Source organism: Hevea brasiliensis, chromosome 13 (assembly GCF_030052815.1).
Source record: "Hevea brasiliensis isolate MT/VB/25A 57/8 chromosome 13, ASM3005281v1, whole genome shotgun sequence".
Lineage (NCBI taxonomy): Eukaryota > Viridiplantae > Streptophyta > Magnoliopsida > Malpighiales > Euphorbiaceae > Hevea > Hevea brasiliensis.
Genome location: NC_079505.1, coordinates 80,105,431 through 80,121,313, shown reverse-complemented (window position 1 = coordinate 80,121,313; position 15,883 = coordinate 80,105,431).

Sequence of the window (15,883 nt, the reverse complement as noted above, 5' to 3'; positions counted from 1 at the left end):
TTTCGATTAATTATTTTATTTTTTGTGAAACATATAATTATTTGATTGTAAATAAAATAAATTATTATATTTTAAAGTTTTTCAAGTTTAAATTTTATCAAATTTATATTTTATTTCATTTATAATAATGAAGTGATAAATGATAATATAATTTATATGATCAAAATATAATTGATGAAATAGATGAGATTAAATATTGGACATTTAACATATAACATATTTATAATATTAATGTTGTGGACATATAAATATTAATATAGATGTTTAATATTATAATAATAAATAAGATTATGAATAACTACACATTTTAAAAATGTGTATATTATTTTACTATAGACTTATCATATTTTACACCAAAGCATTCAATACTTTATATTGAAAATAATCAAATTATGTTAATTAATTATCTTTCAATTTATTCTTAATGTGTGCTAGACATAGTGATGGTATCTCAATCTAACTTAATTATATTGAGACGAGTTTGGAACTGATTTTAATTTAAAAAATAATATAATGTAAATAGGATGGCGATAGATAAGATGCTTGAAAATCATCTTATCCAAACTAAAATCTAATTAATATTTGTAATACTTAAATTTATCACAAATCTAATTAAAATTCATCATAAATTACATAAATTCATCTCTGACTTAATTATTATTACTTGAAAAATATTTAAACTCATTTAAATTTATATTTTTTAATTAATAAGCTCGAGTAAAAATATTTGTTTATTAATATTAATATTTTAAAATTTTATTATTTTATAAAATATTTAAATTCTATTCACTAAAATATATTATATAAAAAATTTATCAATATTATTTTGAGAAATTATATTTTATATTTAATTAATTATTTATATAAACAAATTTGATAAGAGCATTTAATTTATAAAACTCGATTTATTAAACCTAAACTTGTAACACCCCAAAATTTTAAATTTTATTATTTTATGAGCATTTTTATATTTTAATTTTATTTAAATTTTAAGAATTTTTTTTGAGATTTTTCGGATTTTAAAAATCGGGTTCGATTTTTCGAAAATATAAACTTTGATGATTTTTAAAAATTAATTTAAAGACCACGTGGCAAAACTAAAAATATATTTGGAGTCTACGAATTTTTCTGAGTTTTTTGGAATTTTTTCGGAATTTTTGGACCTCGTTTTCGATCCCGAGACAGAGTAAAAATTCAAAATTTTATATTTCGAATCGAACCGGCCGAATCGATCCGGACCGGATCCGACCGGTCGAATCGGACCGGCTCCCTCCCCTTTTTCTTCCTCCCGCGCCCGTCTCCTCCCCCTTCTCTCTTTCTCCCGTTTTCTCTCTCCTCCCACCACGGCCACCCACCTCCCCCTGCCTCCCACGCCAGGCCACTGTTTCGACTTCCCTCCCTTGAGCGCGCGACGTTTCGACTTCCCGGTCAAAATCCTGTCGATCCGGTCACCAATTGGACCGGGTCTTGTGTCTAAAATCATCTACTCGTCAAGAGCTTTCCATATACACCAAGAACACCGAAATCCATTGAACGGTTTGTCCAATTTTTATCCGGGAAGTTTTAGCCCATTTTGACTTTCGGGCTAGATTTCTCGCAAACCGTGAATCCCACGAGAAAACCGAGAGTACCAGAGCGCTCCACTAGTCGAGAGCTTCGCGGCGACATAAATTTCGAATTTTTCCGACACCGTTTTTCGGTGGGTCCTACGAAACTTCGCAGTGTTTTTCCGAGTATTAAATGAGCTTAGAAAATTCTGAAATATTTATGTACTAACCCCCGTGTTGTGGGCTTCGTGTAGGTATCCTCAATTCGCGGAAATTCGACAGTTGACCGGGTTTGTGAATTTCCTGGCCAGATGCACTGCTACTGAAAAGTCTCCGAATTGGACCGAGGTTTTGGCTACCCCCCATTGTCAGACGTCCCGAGCGCGTTCCCGAAGTCGGAATCGGCAAAGGTAAACCCGAACCTTGCTTTTTCATAATTTTCTAGTGCTTAAATAGGATTAAAAATTCATAAAATATTCGTGGTAGCTCAGAAAATTATGATTCTTTTTGCAATGGCCTAGTAATATTGCTAAGGACCGCGGGGCAAAGTTTTAGAATTTTTAGAGCTTGTTTGGGTAGTTTTTGCAAAAATGATCAATTATAAGGACTAAATTGAAATTTTACATATTGTGATGGATGACTGATTTGATGGGCTCAGGAGGGGCTGTGTGATGTGATTGAGTTGTGGATATATGGATTGTGAATATAAAAGTGTGTTTTGAGCCATTTTGCAGGTTGGGTAGGTTCTAGGTATAGGGGAGACTCTGCCGGATTTTCGGCACGACTTAGGACGTATTTGGTCTTTTCTTGATTGTATCGAGTCATTTATATTAAAAATTGTAATGTAATTGTCAGGTGAGCCGGGACAGCCTTCTTCCTCCGCCCAGCCGCCACAGTGACCGTTGTCAAGTCTGTGAGTAAAATATTAATTTTAATTGTAATTTCACTATTATTATATGTTCAAGCATGCCCATGCATCACTTATATGCATATATCTATGTAGATAAACTTTAGGCATGATTTATGTTGCATTCATAATTGTGAAAGTGCCATGTATGTTATTGTGGTAATTTGGAGCAGTGTGCATGCGTTGGCGTGCGTATGATGTAGTGTGGACTATGGATAGGACGGGTAGACACGGCTTGAGATCTTCCCTGGGACCCGGTCCTTCGGGGTAGACACGGCTTGAGTTCTTCGCTGGGACCCCGATTTGGTTATTAAGTGGAAGTCCGAGCTGAGTTCTTCGCTGGCACAGTTGGAATTAAGAGAGCTATATAGGGGATCAGCTCCCATATACTATGATTGATATTATTGGGTGTGTGAGTGCTCCAAATTACCTTTTTGATGTTATGATGTAAAAATGTTGTTGATGTTGCATTTCACTCTACAGGGGGCACTAGTTCTAGATAGTTATATAGATTATGGTTAAAATTGATATTTTACTCTTTGAGTCGAACGCTCACTCCTGTTCAATATTTTTCCAGGCCACAGGAGGATATTTTTGAGGTTAACCTGCTTTCTTCCCTCGCAGGTGGTTTATCAATGTTTGTGTAATTTTATTAACTCCTAGAATTTTCGCATGTTTTAGAAGTATTTATTTGATTTTGGTCTGTAATATTATTATCATGTTGGACCTGTAAACATATAATGATATGTATGTTTGATGGACTGGATGAGGGAGCTGAGCTCCCATATATTTTTATGATGATATGAGTATGTGGAGGGTGAGCTGAGCTCCCAAATTGAGTATTTACTGTGTTTACAGGTCGGGTTCAATTTTCCGAAAATATAAACTTTGATGATTTTTAAAAATTAATTTAAAGACCACGTGGCAAAACTAAAAATATATTTGGAGTCTACGAATTTTTCTGAGTTTTCTGGAATTTTTTCAGAATTTTTGGACCTCGTTTTCGATCCCAAGGCAGAGTAAAAATTCAAAATTTTATATTTCGAATCGAACCGGCCGAATCGAACTAGACCGGATCGGACCGGTCGAATCGGACCGGCTCCCTCCCCTTTTTCTTCCTCCCGCGCGCGTCTCCTCCCCCTTCTCTCTTTCTCCCGTTTTCTCTCTCCTCCCGACCACGGCCACCACCTCCCTGCCTCCCGGCTCACGTGCGCCCACTGCCCCACTGTCGGCCACGCGCCTAAACGGCAAAAACGCGCGAACTCCCCTCCCTCGCGCGCATGACGTTTCGACTTCCCGGCCAAAATCCGGCCGATCCGGCCACCAATTGGACCGGGTCTTGTCTCTAAAATCATCTACTCGTCGAGAGCTTTCCATAGACACCAAGAACACCGAAATCCATCGAGCGGTTTGTCCAATTTTTACCCGGGAAGTTTTAGCCCATTTTGATTTTCGGGCTAGATTTCTCGCAAACCGTGAATCCCACGAGAAAACCGAGAGTACCAGAGCGCTCCACTCGTCGAGAGCTTCGCGGCGACATAAATTTCGAATTTTTCCGACACCGTTTTTCGGTGGTGTAGACTCTTATTTTGTGATGAGTATGTGCATTGAGGCCGTGGGAAACCCGATGATGAAAAATTATATGACTGTAAGATGTAATTGGAGGCATTGAGCTGAATTATTAATTTCGTGGCATGATCTTGAAAAAATAAAAATAATAATAAAGTTTTGGAAAATTAATTTAATTAAATTTAAATAAAATTTTATTTTGTTTAAATTTAATATGGGTAGTTTTTTAAATGGATCTAATTAAGTTTAATTGGGCTCCGTGGGCCTAAGAAAGCCTAGTTAGGAATTTTAAATGGGACCCATTTAATTATTTTCTAAAAATTAAAATAACAAAATATCTCTCTCCTCCTTGGCCCCACTCTCTTCCTCACTCCCTATTGGTGCCTTCCATTTTTTCCTGTGTTCCTATTGGTTGAAACACCTCACCCATATCCCAGTCTTATTCGACTCGCAATCGTGATTGTTTAAGTCATCTAAACTTTATCACCCTAAGACTCCAAATCCTACCACACCTCTTCCTCATTCCCTATTGGTGCCTTCCATTTTTTCCTGTCTTCCTATTGGTTGAAACACCTCACCCATATCCCAGTCTTATTCGAATTCTGCAATCGCAGTTGTTTAAGTCATCTAAACTTTATCACCCTAAGACTCCAAATCCTACCACACCTCTTCCTCATTCCCTATTGGTGCCTTCCATTTTTTTCTGTCTTCCTATTGGTTGAAACACCTCACCCATATCCCAGTCTTATTCGAATTCTGCAATTGTAGTTGTTCAAGTCATCTAAACTTTATCATCCTAAGACTCCAAACCCTATCACACCTCTCTCCCAAAACCCTATAAATACCCTACTAGAGAAGAGAAGAAGGAGATGATGGGAGGAAAGAAGAAGAGAAAATTCAGAGCTATAAGAAATTTAGAGATATTTAAGATTCTTTGAGTTCTTTCTTATTTTTTTTCTTTTCTTCAAGAAGATTTCTATACAAGATTTCTGGAAGGTCAGTTTTTATTGTTTTCTTTTCAAGATCTATGCCACATGATTTTTTAATTTTATGCTCTTTGTCTTCAATTTATTTTATATGTTCATATAGATCATGTAATCATATTTAATTTGAGGGGATACACAACTCTGCACATGTTTAGTTTCTGTCTCTTGTACTTTTATTATTTTCTTTAGTTTCTTTATTTTTTTGTTTTATTACAAACAAAATTGGTAAGTAACCCTAAGGTAAGTATCAAAGAGGGCATTTGCGTGGAGCTTATATGGAGCTAAATGGGAGTAAGCCAGGGATATCATTACCATACTAGAAGAGAAGACCCATTTTTAAGGGTAGCTTGCCCCAATGGCAACTGCATTTATCAACAAGTAAGTAGCTCTAAACTTCTCGAATAACCATTGGCATGAAATTGTAGTAATAATAGAACTTTCATTTGGTAAATTAAAATTAACTTTGTTTTTTAATTTAACTGACTTTTGCATGTAATTAATTTAAATAAATACTTTATAAATTAAAATTAATCTTGTTTGTAAATTAAACTAATATGGGCATGTAAAATAAATTTAATTTAATACTTGGTAATTGTAAAATAAATTTGCATGTTAGAAATCTTTATTAGGTTGTGATTGTTTGGGACTTATGTGATATTAGAATAAATTACACATGTACATAATTGACTTAGTTCAATTATCCTTAGGGTAACTTGGTGAAAATTAATTAATTAGGTTAAATAGAAACATAGGGTTATTTGAAATTGAATTTGTTTGTAAATTAAATTCCCAATAATAAATTAATTTTAGTCACCTGATAAATATCATTTAAATAATTAGCAACCCCATAGATAGGAATTACTTGTGCATGAAAATTGTGTGTAAACAACAACCCTTTTTGTGAATTACTTGCGTGTGTAGGATTAGAATTGCATTTTTTAGGATAAAAGTTTAATAAAGGAATAATAAACGAGACTTCTAGAAACATTAGTAGAGGACTGGCACTCGAATTAACGAGGTTAGACCAGGCGTAAAGGGGTGCCTAACACCTTCCCCTTACGCACCCACTATCCCGAACCTAGACATTGGGCTATGGTAATGACGGTTGTGGAAACTCGCAAGGAGTAAGTTGCCATCCATGACCCTCGGAAGAAACATCGAATATGTCCCGGTTATTACCCGTGGCGACTGTCTATCTATGCCTTCGTGGCATAAATCCTTAGTACCGTGGTAGTGTTATGGGAAGACTAGTACTTACCAGTGGTTTGATTCTATTAGGATTGTATGAAGTGCATGTCTAGGAAATGCTGTCTAAGGAGGTGGTATTTAAGTGAGACCATTGTGACTCCACCATCTTTCCTGGGCATTACCTGGTGCATTTTATATAATTCTAATGGATGATATTTCGCCTCACGCCCCACCCTCACAGTTTGGCGACTCCACTGGGGACTAAATGGATAGTTACTCCAACATGTTTCTATTAGTCTAATATTATTCCTTTGTTAAACTTTTTGCATTGCACTACACTATCACATGGATCACCCTTACCCTTTTAGCCTCGTTAGTACTAGCCAAGGAGACCATGGTTCTACTCGAGCTATGACGAATTGGTGAATGCTAGCACCCCATGCCCGTACCTTCGAGTATATAAAAGAGCCACAGCTCCGGCCGTTGTGGTTAATGGACAAGCTCTCGCATGGGTGACCCTTTTCCTACTCGATGAAGCCCATGAGCCATAGATTTTAACCCTAGGTACCCCGTAGATTTTTGTTTTGCTAGATTTATAACTTTACTGTTCAAACCATAAGTTCTAGTGGTAGTTGAGATGAACCTAGGCCTATGCATAGGCCCATTGTGTGTATAGGCCCAAGTCCATTTCAAAACCCATGTTAAGCAAGAGGATGCTTACTTATGATTAAACTTTAAGGATATAAATCCTTTGTTTGTGAGGGAAGGATCGTCCTGGACCATCCCCTGTTGGTGTGTCCAGTGTACCGTAGCCTAGGATAGAATTTTTTCTTACCCTGCACGTGAGAGTTGAAGGTATAAGGAGGCGAAGATTCAGTTCTTGAGATTTTTTTTTTGTCTTTGGTTTTAATTTTGTCTTTGGTCCAATTTTAGTTCAGTTTATATGGTCTGGTTTTGGTTTAGTTTTGGTTCTATTGGTATGGTTCAGTTTTGGTTTTGTAAAAGTAAAGGCAAAAAAAAAAAAGAGAAAAAAAAAGAAAAAAATAGTTCATTCATGCATTGCATTCATGTACATAGTATGTTTAGGTTAACCCTTAAATCCTATTTTTTTTTAGCAAACATAGCCTCAAAACACACCAAAGAGACTTCCAATTAGGTCACTTAGGTTAGGGAATGGAAGAAATTAGTAAGGATTTCTCCTGCACTACTTAAGATGGAAAAAACTATGGCCGTGCTTGATGAAATATTGAACGCCAAGATGTTTGAGCTAGAAGAGACAATTGTGGTCAACTTTAGAAAGAGGCCCCGAGGTAGGCCAATTAAGTGGCATTAAAGTTATTGAGGTTCAAATTGTGTCTCACAGCCCAAGGAGATTTTTTCCAAATCAGCCAACCCTTATCCTAAGTTTTGGAGCGTCTCAAAGTTCAAGACCTCCTACAGCTCTTAGCACCCAGACCACTACCAAATCCACGCCCACCTAACTATGATATCAACCAATGTTGCCGGTTCTACCAAGCCCACAATCATGACACCGACTGATGCTTTCAACTTAAGCATGATATCTAAGACCTAATTGATGCCAAAAGGATAATTGACCCAGAAAATCAACCCAAAAGCCCCATGCCTAGCCAAAATTTCCACCTACACCAGGTCTCTACATGATCTCCATCACCCCAAATAACCCTAACAGAATTATTGACTTTATCCAACCCATCCAAAAGCCCAATAAACTTATCCAATCCATCCAAAAGCTCAGTGAACCTATCCAACCCATCCAAAAGCCCAATGAACCTCAGTTTATAATGGTTGTTGACATTTGTGATAATTCTAGCTATGATGAGGGTCCTTTAGACGTTTTGATCAATTTTGATGACGAAGTAGTTGCATTACAACTAGATGGTTCAGTTCCACTAGTGTTTGATTTTCAAGTTGTTGGGATCTATAAAAACTATATGGATCTAAAGGTGGCTACTATGAAGAAAGGGATGAAGTTTTTTCTTAGCACAGGCCTAGAAGAAAGTATAGATGGTCTGGTGACTTTTCTTGAAATGAAGGGGTAGATCACAAGGTATGGTTTGGGCTATGAGCCAACTAAAGAGGAAAAAGAGTCAAAACCTCCTAAGTTCTTGAAAGAGAGGGGCAATTATCTAGACATATGATTAGGGGTTACTACATGTGAAAGTGCTAAAGCAGAAAATCAAGACCATTGATCTAAGGACAGCATGGAAAGCTAAGCACCTAAAGTTACACTCCTAAGTTTGAGTTTGTCTTTTGTAATGCTCATAGTAGTGATACAGATGTTTTCATTTTTGATGTACTTGATGCTGATTTTAAGGCGAAGATCAACAACATGACCAGTCCTTCTGCTTACTTGTTTGATGTTTATTCTAATGGGCATATGCATGGCATTCATAATCATTTAGAATTAGTTTCTATTAATGCATCAAAATCGATCTCTATTAATTTGGGTACACCAAATAATCCTAAAGACATTAAGTTAGCTGAAGATTTAACCCAAGAAGAAAGAGATAAATTTATAGCCTTGTTAATAAAGTACCAAGAAGCACATGCCTCGAGCTTAAAATTAGATGGCTGATTCCCAAGCCAAGCTAATGTCCCCATAGGAAAAGAATGATCAAAAGTTGACTTGGCTAGTTATCCTAATGAGGAGTAAAATTTCATGCTATGAAGAATTAATAGTGGCACCTGTGGACTTAGAGGGAGAAGGAAAATGATATGAACACATAAGGAGGTCTCTGGAAGTGAGAGAATACTCGCAATAAGCCTACAAAAGAGATAAAGCAATAATTCATAAATTAGCTGCTCAACTTACTTTAGCTGGGGGGCAATTCTACAAACTCTTATGTGTGATAGAAAAATAGGCTGAGCAAATAATGAAAGAAGTACATGCAGGAATGTGTGGTCCCCATATGAATGGAAAGGTTCTACTTGGGAAAAAATGTTCAAAACATATAAGGATAGGCCTGAAAAACTCCCTTATGTTCTTTAAGGTTATCGTAGTACTGCAAGGACATCCACGGGGGCAACTCCATTCTCTTTAGTGTATGGGACTAAAGCAATGCTATCCATTAAGCGAGAGCTCAGATCCTTAAGAGTGATGCTAGAAGCTAAGATCCTAAAAAAATGAGTGGGCTTAGAAGAGATATGAAGAATTAGCTTTGATTGATGAAAAGAGGATGTGAGCCTTGTATCATATGCAGGCTTATCAGAGGAAGATAGTTAGAGCCTTTAATAAGAAGGTGAAGCCAAGAAAGATCAAAGAGGGAGACATGGTTTTGAAATAAGCTCGGCCCATCCCTTTTGATTTAAGAGGAAAGCTTAACCCAAGCTAGGATGGTCCACACATAGTCAAAAAGATCTTGCTACTGTAAGAATATCAGACCTGGATGGGAATGAATTTCAAGAACCAGTCAACTTAGACAAGCTCAAATGGTACTTTGTGTGAGATAGGCCCGCTAGGCTGAAAACTTACAAAAGACGGTCTAAGCAAAAATAAGGGTCAAAGAAAAAAAAAGAAAATAAAAGAAAAAAAATGCTAGATTGAAAACCTGCAAAAGGCAGTCTAGGCAAAAGGAGAGATGAGAGAAGATCTGGATGGAAAACCTGAAAAGGCCATTTGGCAGGTTATAAAGCTTATTTCTAACTTTGGAAGGTTAGAAATTTGGCAAAACTAAATGTAAGAGGGAGTAATGGTATACCTGAATAAATAAAAAAGTTTTTATTGCATTGACTAGGAATGGGTTTTATTTAATTATGATCGTGAATGTTTGTGTCTTGAGGAATACATCAAATGATTAAGTAATTGAACTGCATTATTTTGATTTAATCTATGTCTTCTGAGCATGACAAGATAGGTTCTTGATATGAATGCCCTGGTAATTGTCTAATTTCAAAAAAAAAAAGCTCTCTAGGTGGAAAACCCAAAAGGGCCACTTAGGCAAAAGTTAGAGCAAGCCCGCTGAGATGAAAATCCAAAAGGACATTTCAGGCAAAAGTTAGGGCACAGAGAATGGAGTTCATGGAAGAGAAATGAGTCAAGGCAGAAACCATGGGGGGAGAAAAGAAAAAGAAAAATGAGAGAGAAATTGTATTGTGACTTTAAGGAAGTCTTTTTTGGTGAACGGTTTTCCTCAAAAATTTTGAGGCTAAAAGAAAGTTTTTGCAAAAGAGATCCCTCAGAGAACTATGTTTTTTTATAGAATCTCTAGTAAAATTTGCATGCCCATGATAGGAAGTAGCATACAGGAAGAACAAAAATCACAGAGAAAGTTTTGAAACCTAGTCATCCCAAATTTTTTCAAATCATGAATTAGATATTTTGGTAAGTCCTTAGACGTTGTTTAGGGCGCACGACATAGTTGTGTAAGGCATAGAAGAACATGCATCAACATGTCACCTGTAGGTGTGTAAGGCATAGAATAACATGCATCACCACAGTTTCAAGTGTCGAACTACGAGGGGGTCTGATTCTTCCTCAGGATAGCGAGGGGGATACGTAGGTAGTTTAGGACCGCGATCCTAAATACGAACCCACAACATTTCATGACAGATATTTTTTTGGTAAGTCCTTAGACGTTGTTTAGGGCATATGGCGTAGTTGTGTAAGGCGTAGAAGAACACACATCAACATGTCACCTATAGGTGTGTAAGGCGTAGAAGAACATGCATCACCACAGTTTCAAGTGTCGAACTACGAGTGGGTCTGATTCTTCCTCAGGATAATGAGGGGGATACGTAGGTAGTTTAGGACTGCGGTCCTAAATACGAATCCACAACATTTCAAATCACACAGTTGCCATTGTCATGAGACCATGGCTAGTCTCATTACATAGAGTGTATCTACAGAGCAAGATGCACTCAATTTTCACATGACACAGTTATCACTGTTATGAGACCGTAGCTAGTCTCATGACGCAGAGTGTATCGACAGAGCAAGATACACTCATTTTTCACATGACACAGTTATTACTGTTATGAGACCGTAGCTAGTCTCATAATATAGAGTATGTCAACCGAGCAAGATATACTTGATCCTCATAGCCAATGTTTCATAGTTATTAGAAATTCGAGTTTCACTTTGACGAAACTTGAGCAATGCTTTCGCATTGATTTCAACTTTCGCCAAAGTGGGGGGCAAACTGTAGACTCTTATTTTGTGATGAGTATGTGCATTGAGGCCGTGGGAAACCCGATGATGAAAAATTATATGACTGTAAGATGTAATTGGAGGCATTGAGCTGAATTATTAATTTCATGGCATGATCTTGAAAAAATAAAAATAATAATAAAGTTTTGGGAAAATTAATTTAATTAAATTTAAATAAAATTTTATTTTGTTTAAATTTAATATGGGTAGTTTTTTAAATGGATCTAATTAAGTTTAATTGGGCTCCGTGGGCCTAAGAAAGCCTAGTTAGGAATTTTAAATGGGACCCATTTAATTATTTTCTAAAAATTAAAATAACAAAATATCTCTCTCCTCCTTGGCCCCACTCTCTTCCTCACTCCCTATTGGTGCCTTCCATTTTTTCCTGTGTTCCTATTGGTTGAAACACCTCACCCATATCCTAGTCTTATTCGAATTCTGCAATCGCAGTTGTTTAAGTCATCTAAACTTTATCACCCTAAGACTCCAAATCCTACCACACCTCTTCCTCATTCCCTATTGGTGCCTTCCATTTTTTTCTGTCTTCCTATTGGTTGAAACACCTCACCCATATCCTAGTCTTATTCGAATTCTGCAATCGCAGTTGTTTAAGTCATCTAAACTTTATCACCCTAAGACTCCAAATCCTACCACACCTCTTCCTCATTCCCTATTGGTGCCTTCCATTTTTTTCTGTCTTCCTATTGGTTGAAACACCTCACCCATATCCCAGTCTTATTCGAATTCTGCAATTGTAGTTGTTCAAGTCATCTAAACTTTATCATCCTAAGACTCCAAACCCTATCACACCTCTCTCCCAAAACCCTATAAATACCCTACTAGAGAAGAGAAGAAGGGGATGATGGGAGGAAAGAAGAAGAGAAAATTCAGAGCTATAAGAAATTTAGAGATATTTAAGATTCTTTGAGTTCTTTCTTATTTTTTTTCTTTTCTTCAAGAAGATTTCTATACAAGATTTCTGGAAGGTCAGTTTTTATTGTTTTCTTTTCAAGATCTATGCCACATGATTTTTTAATTTTATGCTCTTTGTCTTCAATTTATTTTATATGTTCATATAGATCATGTAATCATATTTAATTTGAGGGGATACACAACTCTGCACATGTTTAGTTTCTGTCTCTTGTACTTTTATTATTTTCTTTAGTTTCTTTATTTTTTTGTTTTATTACAAACAAAATTGGTAAGTAACCCTAAGGTAAGTATCAAAGAGGGCATTTGCGTGGAGCTTATATGGAGCTAAATGGGAGTAAGCCAGGGATATCATTACCATACTAGAAGAGAAGACCCATTTTTAAGGGTAGCTTGCCCCAATGGCAACTGCATTTATCAACAAGTAAGTAGCTCTAAACTTCTCGAATAACCATTGGCATGAAATTGTAGTAATAATAGAACTTTCATTTGGTAAATTAAAATTAACTTTGTTTTTTAATTTAACTGACTTTTGCATGTAATTAATTTAAATAAATACTTTATAAATTAAAATTAATCTTGTTTGTAAATTAAACTAATATGGGCATGTAAAATAAATTTAATTTAATACTTGGTAATTGTAAAATAAATTTGCATGTTAGAAATCTTTATTAGGTTGTGATTGTTTGGGACTTATGTGATATTAGAATAAATTACAAATGTACATAATTTACTTAGTTCAATTATCCTTAGGTAACTTGGTGAAAATTAATTAATTAGGTTAAATAGAAACATAGGGTTATTTGAAATTGAATTTGTTTGTAAATTAAATTCCCAATAATAAATTAATTTTAGTCACCTGGTAAATATCATTTAAATAATTAGCAACCCCATAGATAGGAATTACTTGTGCATGAAAATTGTGTGTAAACAACAACCCTTTTTGTGAATTACTTGCGTGTGTAGGATTAGAATTGCATTTTTTAGGATAAAAGTTTAATAAAGGAATAATAAACAAGACTTCTAGAAACATTAGTAGAGGACTGGCACTCGAATTAACGAGGTTAGACCAGGCGTAAGGGGTGCCTAACACCTTCCCCTTACGTACCCACTATCCCGAACCTAGACATTGGGCTATGGTAATGATGGTTGTGGAAACTCTGCAAGGAGTAAGTTGCCATCCATGACCCTCGGAAGAAACACTGAATATGTCCCGGTTATTACCCGGGTGGCGACTCCTGTCTATCTATGCCTTCGTGGCATAAATCCTTAGTACCGTGGTAGTGTTATGGGAAGACGGTACTTACCAGTGGTTTGATTCTATTAGGATTGTATGAAGTGCATGTCTAGGAAATGCTGTCTAAGGAGGTGGTATTTAAGTGAGACCATTGTGACTCCACCATCTTTCCTGGGCATTACCTGGTGTATTTTATATAATTCTAATGGATGATATTTCGCCTCACGCCCCACCCTCACAGGTGGGTCCCACGGAACTTCGTAGTATTTTTCCGAGCATTAAATGAGGTTAGAAAATTCTGAAAAATTTATGTACCAACCCCCGTGTTGTGGGCTTCGTGTAGGTATCCTCAATTCGCGGAAATTCGACAGTTGATCGGGTCTGTGAATTTCCGGCCAGACAGACCCGTTAGCGGAAAAGTCTCCGAATTGGACCGAGGTTTTGGATACCCCCCATTGTCAGACGTCTCGAGCGCGTTCCCGAAGTCAGAATCGGCAAAGGTAAACCCGAACCTTGCTTTTTCGTAATTTTCTAGTGCTTAAATAGGATTAAAAATTCATAAAATATTCGTGGTAGCTCAGAAAATTATGATTCTTTTTGCAATAGCCTAGTAATATTGCTAAGGACCGTGGGGCAAAGTTTTAGAATTTTTAGAGCTTGTTTGGATAGTTTTTGCAAAAATGATCAATTATAAGGACTAAATTGAAATTTTACATATTGTGATGGATGACTGATTTGATGGGCCCAGGAGGGGCTGTGTGATGTGATTGAGTTGTGGATATATGGATTGTGAATATAGAAGTGTGTTTTGAGCCATTTTGCAGGTTGGGTAGGTTCTAGGTATAGGGAGACTCTGCCGGATTTTTGGCACGACTTATGACGTATTTGGTCTTTTCTTGATTGTATTGAGTCATTTATATTAAAAATTGTAATGTAATTTTCAGGTGAGCCGGGACAGTCTTCTTCCTCCGCCACCGCCACAAAGGACTGCTTGTCAAGTCTGTGAGAAAAATATTAATTTTAATTGTAATTTCACTATTATTATATGTTCAAGCATGCCCATGCATCACTTATATGCATATATCTATGTAGATAAACTTTAGGCATGATTTATGTTGCATTCATAATTGTGAAAGTGCCATGTATGTTGTTGTGGTAATTTGGAGCAGTGTGTGTGCGTTGGCGTGCGTATGATGTGGTGTGGACTATGGATAGGACGGGTAGACACGGCTTGAGATCTTCACTGGGACCCGGTCCTTCGGGGTAGACATGGCTTGAGTTCTTCGCTTGGACCCCGATTTGGTTATTAAGTGGAAGTCCGAGCTGAGTTCTTCGCTGGCACAGTTGGAATTAAGAGAGCTATATAGGGGATCAGCTCCCATATACTATGATTGATATTATTGGGTGTGTGAGTACTCCAAATTACCTTTTTGATGTTATAATGTGAAAATGTTGTTAATGTTGCATTTCACTCTACAAGGTGCACTAGTTCTAGATAGTTATAGAGATTATGGTTAAAATTGATATTTTACTCTTTGAGTCGAACGCTCACTCCTGTTCAATATTTTTCCAGGCCACAGGAGGATATTTTTGAGGTTAACCTGCTTTCTTCCCTCGCAGGTGGTTTATCAATGTTTGTGTAATTTTATTAACTCCTAGAATTTTCGCATGTGTTAGAAGTATTTATTTGATTTTGGTCTGTAATATTATTATCATGTTGGACCTGTAAACATATAATGATATGTATGTTTGATGGACTGGATGAGGGAGCTGAGGTCCCATATGTTTTTATGATGATATGAGTATGTGGAGGGTGAGCTGAGCTCCCCAATTGAGTATTTACTGTGTTTACAGGTCGGTTGAGTCAAAAACTCCCCGTTGGTAGGTCCATTTTATGGTCGGACTCTGTCCGGTTGATTTCTTGATATTGGGCCCAAATGGGCCTTAGAGTTGGGTTAGTGAATAGTTAGGCTTACTACGGGCCTCGGGGGCTTTAGGCTGACCCAGGTCCTAGTGCCGGTCCGGCCCATAGGTTGGGTCGTGACAAAACTCATTTTCAATCCAATTTTATACTATTTAAATCTATAATAATATGTATCACTTTATACAAATATTTAAAAAATAAACTTATTACCGTGGGAAGTGAAAATGAAAACTCTAAAATAATATAGAAAAAAATAATATTAAAATATTTATAATTATTTAATATTATTATAAAATTAATTTCAAATAAAATTAAATAATAAAAAATAATTCATGTAGTTCCAATTAATTTAGGATCAAATGCATAGTTATTATTATATTTTTTAAAATTTATATAATATATTATTTAATTTTTTTATAAAATATTAC